General features: G+C 35.1%; 1 protein-coding gene and 1 non-coding gene across 2 annotated transcripts in view; one reads left to right on the top strand and one right to left on the bottom strand.

The window, feature by feature from the left end:
* Positions 1 to 18,279, top strand: part of LOC138713969 (ankyrin repeat domain-containing protein SOWAHA-like) — a 453,145-nt gene that overhangs the window by 64,831 nt on the left and 370,035 nt on the right. The window lies entirely within an intron of this gene.
* On the bottom strand, positions 14,571 to 14,643 carry TRNAN-AUU (transfer RNA asparagine (anticodon AUU)). Its single transcript has one exon. It is a non-coding gene; the product is annotated as a tRNA-Asn (tRNA).

The following is an 18,279-nucleotide window of genomic DNA, read 5'->3' as shown; positions in this document are numbered from 1 at the left end:
TGTATGTAATTACTTTATATTTATTTCTAACGGGTGAAGCGGAGCGCACGGGTACGGCTAGTAGCAATAATAATTTATGTGTGAAGAGTGAAATGAAGATGTTTATAGCGAGGGCTACGGAGTTGCTGTCGAGGACCTCTGGCCCCAGGTTTAAATGTAAAATTTCGCCAAAGATTCTTGCATTATTTTGTGGTGCAATAGTCCATAATTGAATAAATTAAAATTTTTTGATAAGAGTTTTAAGTTATAAATTCGCTTTGTGTTTGTATGTCTTGTTTAGCGTGTTTTGTTTTGGTATCTAGGGACTGTGTTTACTAGAAAAAAAAAGAATATGCAGAATAAAAATTATTCGTTGAGGGATGCCATGCATGATGCTATTATTTCTTTGTTGCTAAGTTACGAGTCTCTGAATTTAATAAACAATATACTGTTATGTTGGAAATAATGTCGGTCATCATCATCATCATCCTTCACGAATTAGGCCTCTGTAGACCTGTTTCGGCCCCATCTAGCAGTCTTCTTAACGGTCTTCCTGGTCGACGATGTCCTCTAGGTTTATATTGCATCATAATTTTTGGGATTCTTGAATTTTCCATTCTTCTTACATGATCTAGCCAATTGAATTTGTATCTGGTGATTTTTTCTTCTACTGACTCTACTTCTAATTGTTCTAAAATTTCTTCATTCCTTTTTCGGTCTAAAAGAGTATATCCTGCTGTTCTCCTGAAAAATTTCATTTCCGTTGCTTTGATTCTGTTCATGTCTTTTTTCTTTAATGTCCAAATATCGCTTCCGTATAGAAGGGTGGGTAATGCTAGTGTATTATATATTTTTATTATTGTAAATTTTTGTACTAATTTAGCTTTTAATGTATTGTTTATTATTCCTAGAATTTGTGTAAATTTGGTAATTTTCTTGTTCACATCTTTTTAATTTAATAAGATATTTCACAACCCAGATAATTGCAATTTTGCACTTGTTCGAGGCATTGGTTATTGTGTATTATCTTACTTCTCACTGGGTCTTGTCCTAAAAATGCCATTACTTTTGATTTTTGTGCTGAAATTTCCATCCCAAAATCTTTTAATATTTCATTTAATGTATACAATCCTCTTTGTAAATTATTCTCTGAATTGGAAATTATGACTTGATCATCGGCATAGAGTAAGGTATTTAATGTTAGAGCACTGGTTATTTTGATTCCTGATGTGTAGATTTGGTTCCATTTTAAAATAATTTCAGTTATATAAATATTAAATAAAGTTGGTGATAGTGGACAACCTTGTCGAACTCCATTATTAACTAATTTTCTTTCGGATATACAGTTATTTATTTTGACACTTATTTTGCTGTCCGTGTAGATTTCTATTATATTTTGGAATAGCAAATTTGGAATATTTTTTTCTTGTAATATGTCGAATAAAAGGTCTCTTCGGACTTTATCAAAAGCTTTCACAAAATCAATAAAAGCTATATGGGGTGAAGAAGGGATAGTGACGCGAAACATACAGCCTCTCCTATCCAAATGCCATCCTCACCTTCCCGTGGTCCACCCTGTTTCTACCAACGAGGAAATGGCGACCGAGTCACAGCGGTATAACTGTTTCATCAAATGCAGAGGAAATGCTGCATTACAAGCCTGTCCAGAGGCTAAAAGTGGCAGCCCCACCACTGGACTACCTAACGATAAGGCTAGTAACCTATCTTAGGGAAAACTACATTACTTTCAAGCCTCAAACAAGCAGTATAAGGATAGAAATAATGTCGGTATCTGTTGAAACCGAAATTCCTTTTGGAGTTATTATTAAAGCATTTGTCAGTTGTTGGAATTGTTAAGAGATGTAAGTATAAGTAAGCAAACGACTTTTTTTTCCCCCTAGGGCCTATAACATTTTCTAGGTATTACGTAAGCTATATCGTATCCATGGAGAAATTGAACAATTATGGACGCCACAAAATAACATTAGGAATTTATGATACAGAGGTGTGAAAATTATTAGAATAATCTTAATTTTAAAGGTTTTTTAATAGTTCCTTCACAAATATTCATTGAATTGTTGAATATTGGTATATAATATTACTATACTGATGTAGGATATATTTACTACTAACAATGCCGGAAAGCATTGTTGTACATTGGTATTTTTCTTATCTTACAATTGTTATGGGAATTCAGAAATTATTATATTATGTTGGCGGAATTGGAAACATAAAAAATTAATTAAGAAATGCTTTAAACAAATTGTTCTTTGCGTTTACATTCTTATGAAGGTTCAAATGAACGTACAGACGTGGACAAATTATTAGCAAAACTGAAGATTTTTATTATATATTTTTACAAAATATGATTCTTCAATTCTGACTACAGTTGACATTTTTGCGTATTTCCAAATTATTAGCAAAATTGAAGATTTTCATTGTATATTTTTAGAAAATTTGACTCTTCAATTTGGACTACATTTGATATTTTTGCATATTTACAAATTATTAGCAAAACTGAAGATTTTTATTGTATATTTTTACCAAATTCGACTCTTCAATTTGGACTACAGTTCACATTTTGGATATTTACAAATTATTAGCAAAACTGAAGATTTTTATTTTATATTTTGACAAAATTTGACTCTTCAATTTTGACTGCAGTTGAAATTTTTGCATATTTATAAATTTTTAGCAAAATTAAAAATTTTTTATTATGTATTTTTACAAAATGTGGCTCTTCAATTTAAACTACAGTTACATTTTTGCATATTTCTGTCTACTATAATGATGGAAATATGCAAATTGTCAACTGTAGTCTAAATTGAAAAGTCAAATTTTGTAAACAGAATTATCATAAAAATCGTCAATTTTGATAATAATTTGTCCACGTCTGTATATATCTGTTTTGTGCATATAATTTTTTATGTTTCCAATTCCGCCAACATAATTTAATAATTTCTGAATTCCCATAACAATTGTAAAATAAGAAAAATACCAATGTACAACAATGCTTCCCGGCATTGTTAGTAGTAAACATATCCTACATCAGTATAGTAATATATACCAATATTCATCAGTTCATTTAATATTTGTGAAGGTACTATTAAAAAACCTTTAAAATTAAGATTATTCTAATAATTTTCACACCTCTGTAGTTCTTTTTTCTTATCCAGATGTAGGCCTATATTAAGTGATGTCGGTAGGCATGTCTTTTGAATAATAATATATTAATAATAATAATACTATTCGTTTCAATAATTTCAAGGGAGAAATTGTTCAGGGGCCGGGTATCGACCCTGGGACCCCCCGCTTAGCGCACGACTGCTTTACCGACTGAGCTACCCAGGAACTACACCCAACACCGTCCTAATTTTTCCCTTTATATCCACACACCTCAAGTGGGCTGACAAGGCGTCAGAAGCCCAACTTTGAGTGCACATAAACTCTGTGTAACTAGAATTGTGGTTTTCTGTTAACGTACCTACAGTGACATATAATAATTATTATCGATCTGCGATTGTTTCTGTGTGACATCTGGTGAGAAGCAACTGGCAATCGGTGCAAACAAATGAAGGTTGGCGTTAAAAATGCTTTATGCACTAGTGTTAATGTACTTTTCGCACTATACCATATGGTAGTTAATTTATAACACACTTGCCTAGCCTTAAAAGATATACTTTTAGGAATAAAGGTCAAGGCATCCTCTTTACATGCCATGAAGACCACTGGGGGACATGGAGGTACAGCATCATGGTTTCTTAACTTCGGCACTAGAATGAGGTGGTGTGGTCGGCAACACGCTCCGACCGTCTTTTACCCCTCGGGAAAGACCCGGTATTCAATTTGACAAGAGACTAAGTGAACCTGGGGACCGTACTGGAAGTTTAGCAACGAGAAAATCCTGTCACCACTTGGCATCGAACCTCGGATCTTCCAGTCCTAGTCAGTTGCTATAATAACTGAGCTACCTGGCTGACATTTAGGAATTGGTATCTAAAATAGTAATTTATGTATCTTGTGTGTGAAATGGGAGCTTTTTGCACAAGAGTGCAAGATATCCACGCCACACACAAGCTGCGTACATAATATTGAGTTTATTATTGCTGCGTCTAGTAAGTATTCTTGGCCTGCTGGAGACCTGCTTGATATCTTGTTCGCTTCGATGACGAGATGGCCCGGACTAATCCGCCACTGAGTTCACAAGTTTTGTCACTCTAAGTTGCCTCGAGCTTTGGAAGAGATTTCCCTTCCTTCGCTCCTTCACTCATGCAAGTCTGGTTGTTACAATGCCCCAAGTTGTCTTGCTCTTCAACCCTCCCAAGTTTCTGGAGACGTTGCATCTGTTGCGTAGCAACACGCAAACAAATGAAAAGCGTCGACTCGCATTACGGAAATCAAATGGAGGACCTTGCTTGTTGCTCACAGACATTGTGGAATCTTAACGGTTCGTTTTCATTTGATCTTCTTTAATAAGTAAAGAATTATTCTCGACATTTATTTATAATAATGTAGTCTATGCGTGAGGTTTGCTTTTTAGTAACTGATATAAAAATGCTCTTAAAATATTTGTTATTATTATTATTAATATTATTATTAGTAGTAGTAGTAGTAGTAGTAGTCCACACCTGTCGAGTAACGGTTAGCACGTCTAGTCGCGAAACCAGGTAGCCCGGGTTCGATTCCCGGTCGGGGCAAGTTACCTGGTTGAGGTTTTTTCCGGGGTTTTTCCTCAACCCAATATGAGCAAATGCTGGGTAACTTTCGGTGTTGGACCCCGGACTCATTTCACCGGCATTATCACCTTCATCTCATTCAGACTCTACATAACCTAAGCTGTTGATAAAGCGTCGTAAAATAACCTACTAAAATAAAAAATATTATTATTATTATTATTATTTATTATTATTTATTATTATTATTATTATTATTATTATTATTATTATTATTATTATTATTATTATTATGGGTTAGAGTTTGCTGCAGATAGAGGAAAATGTAATTCAGTTTACAAAACTTTCCTCATTAGAGGACTGCCACATGGATGAAGTGATATAAACAACTTGAAAAGTGATTTTAATGCTATGATTTTATCCCTTAATTAGTGTGAGATTGCAATCACTTTAGAATAGACCGAAATGAAATTAAGCCATGAAGACATTTATAATTTAATACCTTAAAGTACGCGACGTTGCTAAGATTTTGTTTTTTGTTACTCAACTATATTTGATGTCTATTATAACTTAATTATAAAAGTCAAAGCCAAGTTATCCACACAATTTATTCCCACCAACTGCACTTATTCGTTGATCTTCAGCACTGGTATGTTCATTTGTGAAGTTTTTTTTTTATAAAAGTCCAAAAAAAAAACGTAAGTAATATTACAGAATTTTTAAACACTCAACAGTCGGCCCTTTATGTCCGCTTAGCATTGACTGAATGATCACTAATGGTCTCAAGCTGTACTGAAATCCATTTCGTGTAATTTTATGTTCATGTGTGCTTTCACTTTATCTTCAAAGAAAAGTGACGATGCGTAAGTAATTCTCTTTGCTCCCACTCCCATGGAGTGTCATGGTGAGCTAAAATTTTCCTCTTTATATACACACACACATATACATATACATAATGTTCTGCCCAATTGCCGGTCTTTTACTGACAAGCCAGCTTTCTAATTGTTGTTATTATTGATTACAGCTGAAGACAATAAAGCTACAAAAACTTATTGAGCATTTCATGTAATAGTTATGTTTGTGTATTGAATTATTTTATGCTCGACCATGCCGAAATGTACTAATTATACATTTGGTAGCAGTTCTTTAATGCATGTCATTAAAGTACACCTACTCATTAAAGTACAGGTCTTCAGCCGATGATAACTCAGCTTACATGTGTTCAGCCAATGACAAGTCAGCTTTGTATCGTTATAAAACTGCAAGTATCGATTATTCTCGGATATGCAATCGAAAGAGAATTAGCGAAAAGTCACGGAGGCTGGAAATCCAATACTGTCGCAGAAGGTTATGTTCTGTTACTATAATAATTAGCGTTAATTGTAAATAATATTCAAATAAATTCAATTTGTCATCTCGTTTTTCAATGTCGAATTCAATAATCAAGGTTATAATATTATCATGTTTAACGGGACTACGTCAGGGTCAATGACATTATTGTTCCTCGGAAAAAATCAATACTTTCGCGTCTGCGCACATCTCACAATTCACGACCTAGAACAAGGTCACTTCCGATCTTGTCAGTTACAAATAAAATGTATACATCTGAATACCGCTAATTTCAAGTTAGAAATATGGTCGAGCATAAAAAGTCGTATGAAACTCGCCTATAATGGTAATTAAGAAGCTCGTATGAAAATTATGAAACTCGCTTGCGCTTGTTTCATAAATATCCATACTCGATTCTTAATTACTATCATTATAGGCTCGTTGCATAATGTACTATTAAAATTCTGTGTATACCCTTCAAGAGAGAGCATAAATCATCCCTTAAATTTAGGAAATTACACAAAATAAGCTGTTTTTTCATCCTACAATCAATTGACAATAACAAAATTCCAGGTTACCAGGCGACGATAGAAAAAAAGACGCGAAAACAAATGAACGAGGTGTATAAACAATTGAATACTCTTTCATATTTAAGTATAAAAATATAGGGGTGCCATTTGAAATTTCAAAGTGGGGGTGGCTGGGGGATGGGAGTGAAATCTAAAATGCAATTAAGCCTGGTTTCAGACTTCCCCCTCAATATCTAAATTAACGTGTTTTTTTTTTGCTTAAATTGAATTCAATTTAAATAATTACTTATTTAGACTGGGAAGTTTCGAAATGAAAGCCCTGTATTATTCTACATAATTTCTTACAAAGGTAGTTAATATGTTTGTCCCATTTCAGATGTTTATCAATAATAATAATAATAATAATAATAATAATAATAATAATAATAATAATAATAATAATAATGTCGGTCCCGCGCTGTGGCTTAGTGGTCTAAGGCATTCTACCTAGGACTGGCGTTGCGGAATGCGCGCTGATTCGAGTCCTCATGGGGGAAGAAATTTTCTCATGAAATTTCGGCCAGTGTATGGGACCGATGCCCACTCAGCATCGTGATGCACTTGGGGAGCTACGATAGGTAGCGAAATCCGGTTACGAAAGCCAGCTATAACAGCTGGGGGGATCATCATGCTAACCACACGATACCTCCATTCTGGTTGGATGATCGTCCACCTCTGCTTCGGCATGTGGGCGTGAGGCCAGCAGCCGGCTGGTCTGTCTAGGCCCTTCACGGGCTGTAGCGCCACGGATTAATAATAATAATAATAATAATAATAATAATAATAATATCGACAACCGTAATTCAGATTTTAACACTGAAAATTGTGACGTTAACTTAACAAACAGTTTGACTAATTGTTAAAGTTAACAGCTGTTCGTGAAACATTTTTTTGTGTTGAATTTAATGTTACATCCTTATAACTAGGGACCGGATTTTTATGTAATTACATATTATATTCCTTTCCACCTAACCGTATATAAATAACAAATCTTTGCGAATCTTATAATTACCGTTAATATATTAAAATTTGATACTACATATTTTTACATATTTACCCCACATTATATATTATGGCTTGGTATTACATATATGTGCATATTTATGGGATTATTCATTTTTACTTCTCTAAAAGGAAAAAAAAAAAAAAAGAACTTCTGTTAGGGAAGTTTACAATGTGAAATACACAGATTTTTACCTACCCAAGAAAAGATATATTTCGGCACGAAAGATAACTTCCTTAGTTCCAGGCAAACAACAGTTTGTAAATGCCTATAGTTTGAGGTTTTAGTAGGTACTTTGTGTCTTACAGGGACCAGTCAAAATGCATGTGTCCCACATCTCCTCTTATATTCTCCTAATCCAGTAAAGCGAAACAGTGCTTGCAGTACTGTTGTGTCATTCATTTCACTCAGTTCTCCAGTTTTAGTACTTACAGTATAAAGTGCAAGTGAGTTTATCTACTGCTTTTAACTAACTAAAATGATCACTGTATCTTCAATCCTAACGACAAAAATAAAATCATGGATTGGGATGGACGAAGGTTTCACTACAGTTGGAAAAATAATTGCAATGTGTCAAGTATGCGGTAAAAAAGTCGGGTGCTCTCTGAAATCACAACTGGAAAGTCTTACCTATCCTATACCTGCCACATACTTACTTACTTACTTACTTACAAATGGCTTTTAAGGAACACGAAGGTTCATTGCCGCCCTCACATAAGCCCGCCATCGGTCCCTATCCTGTGCAAGATTAATCCAGTCTCTATCATCATATCCCACCTCCCTCAAATCCATTTTAATATTATCCTCCCATCTACGTCTCGGCCTCCGTAAAGGTCTTTTTCCCTCCGGTCTCCCAACTAACACTCTATATGCATTTCTGGATTCGCCCATACGTGCTACATGCCCTGCCCATCTCAAACGTCTGGATTTTAAGTTCCTAATTATGTCAGGTGAAGAATACAATGCGTGCAGTTCTGTGTTGTGTAACTTTCTCCATTCTCCTGTAACTTCATCCCGCTTAGCCCCAAATATTTTCTTAAGCAACTTATTCTCAAACACCCTTAACCTATGTTCCTCTCTCAGAGTGAGAGTCCAAGTTTCACAACCATACAGAAGAACCGGTAATATAACTGTTTTATAAATTCTAACTTTCAGATTTTTGGACAGCAGACTGGATGATAAGAGCTTCTCAACCGAATAATAACACGTATTTCCCATATTTATTCCGCGTTTAATTTCCTCCTGAGTGTCATTTATATTTGTTACTGTTGCTCCAAGATATTTGAATTTTTTCACCTCTTCGAAGGATAAATCTCCAATTTTTTTATGCCTGCCACATATTGATATTAAATATTTTCATGATTTTACATATTATGGTACATATTCAGCTTATTTTTCTTACATAAATATGTACATATTTCACACCTTGATATTACATAAAAATCCGGTTCTTACTTATAACTGTTAAGTTTTAACATCTGTTGGTGAAAGGCTCTATAATATGCTTGATGTTAACAGTGGTTTGAAACCAATCACTCTTACAGTTTCTTCCATTTTGTAACTAATTTACCGAGTTCGGCTCTGTAGGAGTCTCTGCATGATGTACTGTGCAATGATATTTCGTTCGCGGTTTCTTCATCTGATATTTTTTACTACAGAGTCACTTCGTAGATTAGCTTTTTCGTTACAGACGCGCGATGTACAAGCTTCGTGTACATCTTGCACACTCTAACAGAATCATCCTGCTACATGTCATGACGTACTGAGAGATGCTTGAATTTTTCCTGCTCATTTCTAAATTCTAACCGCTCTCCCATATCTAGAAGCAGACATGTTGGTATGTGAATAAAGTCGCTTGATGTGTCTTGTTAGTAATGTTGACTCTGTTTGTATGTATGTAGGTGACAAGATAATCCAGGCAGGTTTGTTCGTTGATAAAGCTTTGTACGTATCCTTCAGAATACGTGCTACAAGCTATCAAAATGTGTTTTTTTATTATTTGTGTTTTTATAATTCCCTTTTGACACTTCTATATTCGCAGGATATTTTTCATGCTTATGTCGGCAGCACTATCGTATTAACCTCTAACTTCAACTTTGAGTATCTTGGATTTATTTATGTTTTTTATCTATTTTAATTCCTATCTAAATGACTTTAATCTTTTGTACGAAATTACAGAATGTAAGGATTTTATTTTCTATCGCAAGTACAGCTTAATAATTGTCACCATTGGTGATCTAGTGGTAACTATACTTGGTATTGAATCCGAGGTTCACGGGTTCAAACCTGGCTAAATACGATGAATTTTAAAAGCAATGAAATTCTCAGCTTGGCTGTCGTTAGTAGGTTGCTTTTACTTAATTAATAAAAAATAAATGTTTCTCTCTTCGTACTTTTACAATAAACTGTCTAGCTTTTATTAATCAGTTAATCTTTTAGTACTTCGATTTTTATTGTATTTGTAAATTTAATATTAATTGTAATTATATTCTTAATATTGTAGTTGTAATCCCCTGGTAGAGGGAAAGAGAAGGCCTGATGGCCTTATCTCTACCAGGTTAAATAAATAAATAAATTAATTAATTAAATAAAATAAAATTAAATTAAATTAAATTAAAATAAATTAAATTAGAATAGAATACAATAGCATAGAATAGAATTGAATTGAATTGAATTAGAATTAGAATAAAATTAGAAATAAAATAAATAAAAATAAAATTAGAAATAAAATAAATAAAAATAAAATTAGAAATAAAATAAATAAAAATAAAATTAAAAATAAAATGAATAAAAATAAAATTAGAAATAAAATAAATAAAATTAAAATTAGAAATAAAATAAATAAAATTAAAATTAGGAATAAAATAAATAAAATAAAATTAGGAATAAAATAAATAAAAATAAAATTAGAAATAAAATAAATAAAAATAAAATTAGAAATAAAATAAATAAAATAAAATTAGAAATAAAATAAATAACAATAAAATTAGAAATAAATTAAATAAAAATAAAATTAGAAATAAAATAAATAAAAATAAAATTAGAAATAAAATAAATAAAAATAAAATTAGAAATAAAATAAATAAAAATAAAATTAGAAATAAAATAAATAAAAATAAAATTAGAAATAAAATAAATAAAATAAAATTAGGAATAAAATAAATAAAAATAAAATTAGGAATAAAATAAATAAAAATAAAATTAGAAATAAAATCAATAAAAATAAAATTAGAAATAAAATAAATAAAAATAAAATTTAAATAAAATAAATAAAAATAAAAATAAAATAAAATAATTAAAAATAAAAATAAAATAAAATAAATTAAAATAAAAATTAAATAAAATAAATTAAAATAAAAATAAAATAAAATAAAATAAATTAAAATAAAAATTAAATATAATAAATTAAAATAAAAATTAAATAAAATAAATTAAAATAAAAATTAAATAAAGTAAATTAAAATTAAATTAAAATTAAATTAATTTAATTTAATTTAATTGATTAAATAAATAAGGGGTTAGGACAGCTTACAGCAGTAACATTTTTGAAAATATTCAACATTTTTTTCCCTCCATTACTGTATCTTGTACAGTAATGAAAATTGGTATATGTAAAACACTGTCCTCCTGCTATATGAAAAAATTATAAAAAAAAAATATATATATATATATTTTTTTTTTTTTTCAAAATTTAAAATGGTGGCAGTTCACTGTGCAGTGATGAACCGTTTCCTTCATAACTCATAAACTTGTTAACTTTTACATGTTCTCTCTCTTTTATTGTATTGCTGAAACTCATGTGTACAATATCATGCTCTTTCAACTACATTCCTTAATAAATAATATATATTTTTAATTTTGTGTTAGAAGAAAATACTGATATTTGTCCATTTTTTAAATTAATTTATTTTTTATTAGACTATTTATCAAAGATAGAGAAGTGATTTTGCATCATATTGTAAATATGACATGCATAAACACACACAAAAAATTTCATCACAGAATGGTCGATAGTTTTTGAGTTGTGAGGGAAACGCTTCGTCACTGCACAGTGAACTGCCACCATTCTGAATTTAAAAAATATATATATATATATATATATATATATATATATATATATATATATAATTTTTTTAATCGTAAAACTATTTTTTTCCGCAGCAAAGAAATAAAGAAAGAAAAGAGCGAGAGAAAGATAGTCGGATAATTCGCCGATCGGTTAATATGGAGACGGATGACCGGGGTTCTACTGTATTTCTATAGCTACTGCAACATACCCAGCCTTCGAATCGTTGTGTTTGTGTACTTCCCCAGCAATAGAAGTCCAAGCCATACATCTTCTGCATTGTTTCAGAATGTGACAGTAATTTACTTAATATATTTATTTCTTCTGAATGATAAATAAATAAAATGCAATTAGTAATAATGTTGCTAGTAAAGTAAAAGGATCGACGCAAAATAACCTAGCAGTTTATACAGCGTTTTTAAATAAAGTATGATAAAAGGATTGAATTTTTGTAAAGTGCTTAAAGCGTATTATGAGAAAGTATGTGTCATCTTTATGACACCATTTTTTTCATGTTGAAGACTATGGTACTTTAAGGACAGGCATTTGTCTCTGTTCACCTCTTTTTTTGTTTTTATAACGATCTCCGTATAAAAATACTTGTTTCAGAATGTGACATAGATAACTATAGTTTTTTTTAATGTATGCTGATGTTCTTGTATTTTTTTTTTCATATGACAAGAGATTTGGCGTACATAAACAACAAAATATAAAGTGAAATTACAAGCTCTAGTCCCTCTCTCTTTTTCCCCCCTCCTGCCATCTGGTCATATATTTCCGTGCACGCACCTCGTTATCAAGGGCTGCATGGAGTTCCCTTCGTTGCCATTAATCCGAGCTGCTGGCATGATCTTGACACATCGCACAATTAACGTGTGTTGATGATACTTCTTGCAGCACAGAGAAAGCATAATGGTTTCTCCTATATAAATCTAAATTCTGTTATAAGTCTTGCGTGCGGAACTGGAAAGTAAAAGTGGCGTGTGTTATTGTCCGTTAAGTGTACTGTCCGGTAATAATCTTGTGACGGATCAGACACTAAGACAGTTGGACGCAGGAAATTTAAGAACGCTGGAAATATTAGCCTACTGTATACTTGTAACTGCCAATAAAGTAATTCATAGCCATTTGGGTCAAAGAACAAGAAGTAAAGTTGTCCGCTTGCAGCACTATGAAGAAGCTTAGGTAACGTCAAAGTCTGATACCGCAAGCATCGACGAAATGTAAGAACAATCTAGCTGATTTGAATACTTTCAAGAGAAAAATTGTTCTGGGGCCGGGTATCGAACCCGGGACCTTTGGTTAAAAGCACCAAGCCTCTACCAACTGAGCTACCCAGGAACTCTACCCGACTCCTACTCAATTTCTCTCTTTATATCCAGAGACCTCAAAGTGGCAACCGTTAAGCAATCAACATTAACTGCACGCAAACTGTGTGATTTGAATTGTGGTTTTTCTGTTAACGAACAGTAATGTGTATTAATATTGCAAATCTAGCTTTCAAGTATAGCTCCCTGTGAAACTGATTTGAATAATTTCAAGGGAAAAATTCTTCCTGGGCCGGGTATCGAACCCGGGATCTTTGGCTAAACGCACCAAGCCTCTACCAACTGAGCTACCCAGGAACTCTACCCGACCCCTCCTGAATTTCTCCCTTTATATCCACAGACCTCAAAGTGGGCTGACAACCGTCAAGCAACCAACACTGAGTGCACACTAACTCTGTGTGCCTTTAATTGTGGTTTTTATGTCAGCGAACAGTGATGTGTATTATGCAAATCTAGCTTTCAGGAATAGCACCCTGTGAAGCTTATTTGAATAATTTCAAGAGAAAAATTGTTCCGGGGCCAGGTATCGAACCCGGGACCTTTGGTTAAACGCACCAAGCCTCTACAACTGAGCTACCCAGAAACTCTTCCCGACCCCTACTCAATTTCTCCCTTTATATCCACAGACCTCAAAGTGGGCTGACAACCGTCATGCAACTAACACTGAGTGCACACGAACTTTGTGTGACTTGAATTGTAGTTTTGTGTTATCGAACAGTGACGTGTATTATGCAAATCTAGCTTTCAGGTGTAGCTCTCTGTGAAGCTGATTTGAATAATTTCAAGAGAAAAATTGTTCCGGGGCCGGGTATCGAACCCGGGACCTTTGGTTAAACGCACCAAGCCTCTACCAACTGAGCTACCCAGGAACTCTACCGGACCCATACTCAGTTTCTCCCTTTATGTCCACAGACCTCAAAGTGGGCTGACAACCGTCAAGCAACCAACATTGAGTGCACACACACTCAATGTGACTTTAATTGTGGTTTTCTATTAACGAACAGTGACGTGTATTGTGCAAATCTAGCTTTCAGGCTTAGCTCCCTATGAAGCTTATTTGAATAATTTCAAGGGAAAAATTGTTCCCGCGACCTTTGGCTAAACATGCCAAGGGTCTACCAACTGAGCTATCCAGGAACTCTACCCGACCCCTACGCAATTTTTCCCTTTATTTCCACAGATCTCAAAGTGGGCTGACAACCGTCAAGCAACCAACATTCAGTACACACAAACTCTGTGTGACTTGAATTGTAGTTTTCTGTTAACGAACAGTAACGTGTATTATGCAAATCTAGCAAATCTGTGAAGCTGATTTGAATAATTTCAAGAGAAAAATTGTTCCGGGGCCAGGTATCGAACCCGGGACCTTTGGTTAAACGCACCAAGCCTCTACAACTGAGCTACCCAGAAACTCTTCCCGACCCCTACTCAATTTCTCCCTTTATATCCACAGACCTCAAAGTGGGCTGACAACCGTCAAGCAACCAAAACTGAGTGCACACTAACTCGGTGTGACTTAAATTGTTGTTTTGTGTTAACGAACAGTGACGTGTATTATGCCAATCTAGCTTTCAGGTGTTGCTCTCTGTGAAGCTGATTTGAATAATTTCAAGGGAAAAATTGTTCCGGGGCCGGGTATCGAACCCGGGACCTTTCGCTAAATGAACCAAGGCTCTACCAACTGAGCTACCCGGGAACTCTACTGAATTTCTCTCTTTATATCCACAGACCTCAAAGTGGGCTGATAACCGTCAAGCAACCAACATTGAGTGCACACAAACTCTGTGTGGCTTGAATTGTAGTTTTGTGTTACGGAACAGTGACGTGTTTTATGTAAATCTAGCTTTCAAGTATGAGCTCCCTGTGAAACTGATTTGAATAATTTCAGGGGAAAAATTGTTGCGGGGCCGGGTATCGAACCGGGATCTTTGGCTAAACGCACCAACGCTCTACCAACTGAGCTATCCAGGAACTCTACCAGACCCTTACTCAATTTTTCCCTTTATATTCACAGACCTCAAAGTGATTTGACAACCGTCAAGCAACCAACATTTAGTGCACACAAACTCTGTGTGACTTGAATTGTGGTTTTTCTGTTAACGAACAGTGACGTGTATTATGCAAATCCAGCTTTCAGGTATAGCTCCCTGTGAAGCTGATTTGATTAATTTCAAGGGAAAAATTGTCCCGGTGCCCGGTATCGAACCCAGGACCTTAGGCTAAACACGCCAAGGGTCTACCAACTGAGCTATCCCGGAGCTCTACCAGACCCCCACTCAATTTCTCTCTTTATTTCCACAGACCTCAAAGTGAGTTGACAATCGTCATGCAACCAACATTGAGTGCACACAAACTCTGTGATTTGAATTGTGGTTTTTCTCTTAACGAACAGTAATGTGTATTAATATTGCAAATCTAGCTTTCAAGTATAGCTCCCTGTGAAGCTTATTTGAATAATTTCAAGGGAAAAATTGTGCCGGGGTCGGGTATCGAACGAGGGACCTTTGGCTAAACGCACCAAAGCTCTACCAACTGAGCTATCCAGTAACTCTACCAGACCCTTACTCAATTTCTCCCTTTATATTCACAGACTTCAAAGTGGGCTGATAACCGTCAAGCAACCAACATTGAGTGCACACAAACTCTATGTGACTTGAATTGTGGTTTTTATGTCAACGAACAGTGACGTGTATTAATATGCAAATCTAACTTTAAGGTATAGTTCCCTGTGAAAGTGATTTGAATAATTTAAAATTTTTCCTTGAAATTATTGAAATGTAAGACGTTTTACATAAAAAAAAAGTTTGTCTTTATGGGTGAAAGTTGAAATGTACAATTTCCCTACTAGACATCGAACGTGAATCGCCTGAATTTAGATCACAATAGATTGAAATAATCTGGATCTCACACCAACGTGAAATAGGAAGCCATTACGTCTAAATTCGTGTAACGAGGTCGTCAGAATTTGCAAGCGGCACTTGTGAACGATGTGCAACCAGCTGACAGAGTTTCGTTCTTCCTTAACTTTTAGCGAGGAACGGGAAGCGATAGATACGGAAATGAGGTCGTATGCACATGTTATGGTTGTAGAGACCTGATTTCCAGACAAGGGGTAGCAACGAAGGGAAGGACGTACGTATATGCGGCGACATGTCTAAAGCTTTTGGGGAGCGTACACAGGGCCCACTTGCCTGCAGGCCTGCCCTCTCTCTATCTAACAAAAACACAATGGCAAGTGGACCGGTGTATCATTAGCCATTGTCCTCACACTGCCATACCTATAGCGATACAATTCAGTGTGCCCTCCATCAATATAACGTACCCGCCAGCTAGCAACTACCCCCCCCCCCCACTACTACCTCTCTCTGTGTGTGTGTCTCTTCACCCTGGACCAAATCCCCTACTCAACTTCAACGTATGGGTCTGTTGTTGTTTTCGTATCCCACCCTCCGCAATCTCCCACCCCCACACGAAAGGGGTTTGAGGGGGTTGCATTCTCCAGTGCATAGGGAGTCTGGTAATTGCACAAACTTGTTAACGTGGTTGGTATGAAAGGTAAAACATGTCAGTACTGTTCTAACCCCCACACCAGCCTCTCTCTCCCTCTCTCTAGCAGCATTACACCCTGACGTCGTTTCTGTGAAGAGGGGTTTAGAATTTAGTTTTACAGGCAAATGGGTGGCGGTATGGAGGGATGGGGAGTTTTTGGGGTAGGGGGTTTGATGGTGCGATGTCGGTAACATACATACAGGACAAATACTACAACAAAACGTTCCCATCATGCTGTAACGTTGGTGGAGGTTCGAGAGAGACAGACAGAAGGGTGGGGGTGGGTTTTTTTGAGGGGGTAAGTCGTAACAAGTCTAACAAATGGTACATGTCCCGCAATGTTTTTTAAAATGGAACTCTCTCTACTGCTGCCGCTGCTGATAATGTATGTAGGTATATACGCCGAGGACTTCGATGCTGGTGTCCGACTCATCCCACTTTTCCACTATACCACCGTAATGTTTTATTGCTTCCAGAACCCTGGGCCATAAGGTTTGCACTTGACACGAGTATTTTATATTTACATACAGACGGACTGGCCAGGGGTGGTTGGGGAGAGGGATGGTAAACGTAGAGAGTTCCAATATATTATGCAAGCCACTGGACCTTTGTTTCTGACGTTTCATTCAGAAAATAGAGTGTGACTTTAATTACGGGTATGTATATAGTTCTGTGGACGTATTGGGTAACATCAATGACGTATATTCCCCCTCCCCATCCTCCCCTTCTTTTGTCTTTTTTTGTCGAATTGTCCAACCGGAAAAAAATACATTTTCAATGGTGTCTGTATTGTAGTAAGAGTGGGAATTTGGAGCTAGCGGTTTTCAGATGTTTTAGAGTCCGTCGTGTGATTTGTTGCTAGGATGTTCAGCACGCAAATGAACATTGTAAGTTTGTTTAAACATTGGTTCTTCTTTTGTTAGCTTAAAAATTATTAGCCCTGCAGTTTCTCCCATATTTATAGGTCTCCGTGTTACCCTTACCCCCGTCAACGTTACATAGACTTTTTCGACGATAGGGTGGGTCAAGTGGTTGTACTCCGGAAATCTCCACGCGTCTCTTTCAATACAATAATGGCCGCCTCCTCTTCAAGATGTGTACTGCATTAACTCCTCTTTCTTTCGAGAGAGGGTGGGTGTGTGGGAACCAAATAGGGAGACCACAGACTCAAGTACTCGCTTTTAAACTTGAGTGGCATGGAGTTCGAATCTCGATGCATTCATTTTTCAGTTACCGGCACGTAACAGATTTTTCGGCGAAGTACCGTGGATAGTTCCCAGATATTAAGTTGATTTGGTTGAATTGACTCGTTGTACCATTTGATTTGTTTGACTGATTTGGTCTGGTTTGGTTGATTTAGCTGTGAGTGGGTTGTTTGATTTGAATTGTTTTTATTTGAGGCGGTAGGGTGGTTGGATAGTTTGTTTGAATAGTTTAATTGATTGATTTGATTATCACGAACATAGGGCTATTTATTTATTGATTTTGATATCGTTATTTGGTTTGGAAAATTTAGATGACTTGGTTCGGACATCATTGCTATTTTGGATAGTTTTATTATAAATGCAAACAAGATGAATACCATGGTTATCGGAAGAAAAATAAAGAAAGTAAACGTGCGAATACTAAATGAGGCAGTAGAGCAAATGGACAACTTTAAATACTTGTACTATAAGCAGTAAATGAACGCCTGTCAAGAAGTCAAAAGGCGAATAGCAATGGCTAGACAGTGAATGCGGGATGACTTAAGAAAAAGTGAAGTTGTTTCGTATCAGAGTATATG

Source organism: Periplaneta americana, chromosome 14 (genome assembly GCF_040183065.1).
Source record: "Periplaneta americana isolate PAMFEO1 chromosome 14, P.americana_PAMFEO1_priV1, whole genome shotgun sequence".
Lineage (NCBI taxonomy): Eukaryota > Metazoa > Arthropoda > Insecta > Blattodea > Blattidae > Periplaneta > Periplaneta americana.
Note: the sequence above shows the minus strand (reverse complement) of the source record. Positions and strands in the feature narration are given on the sequence as shown.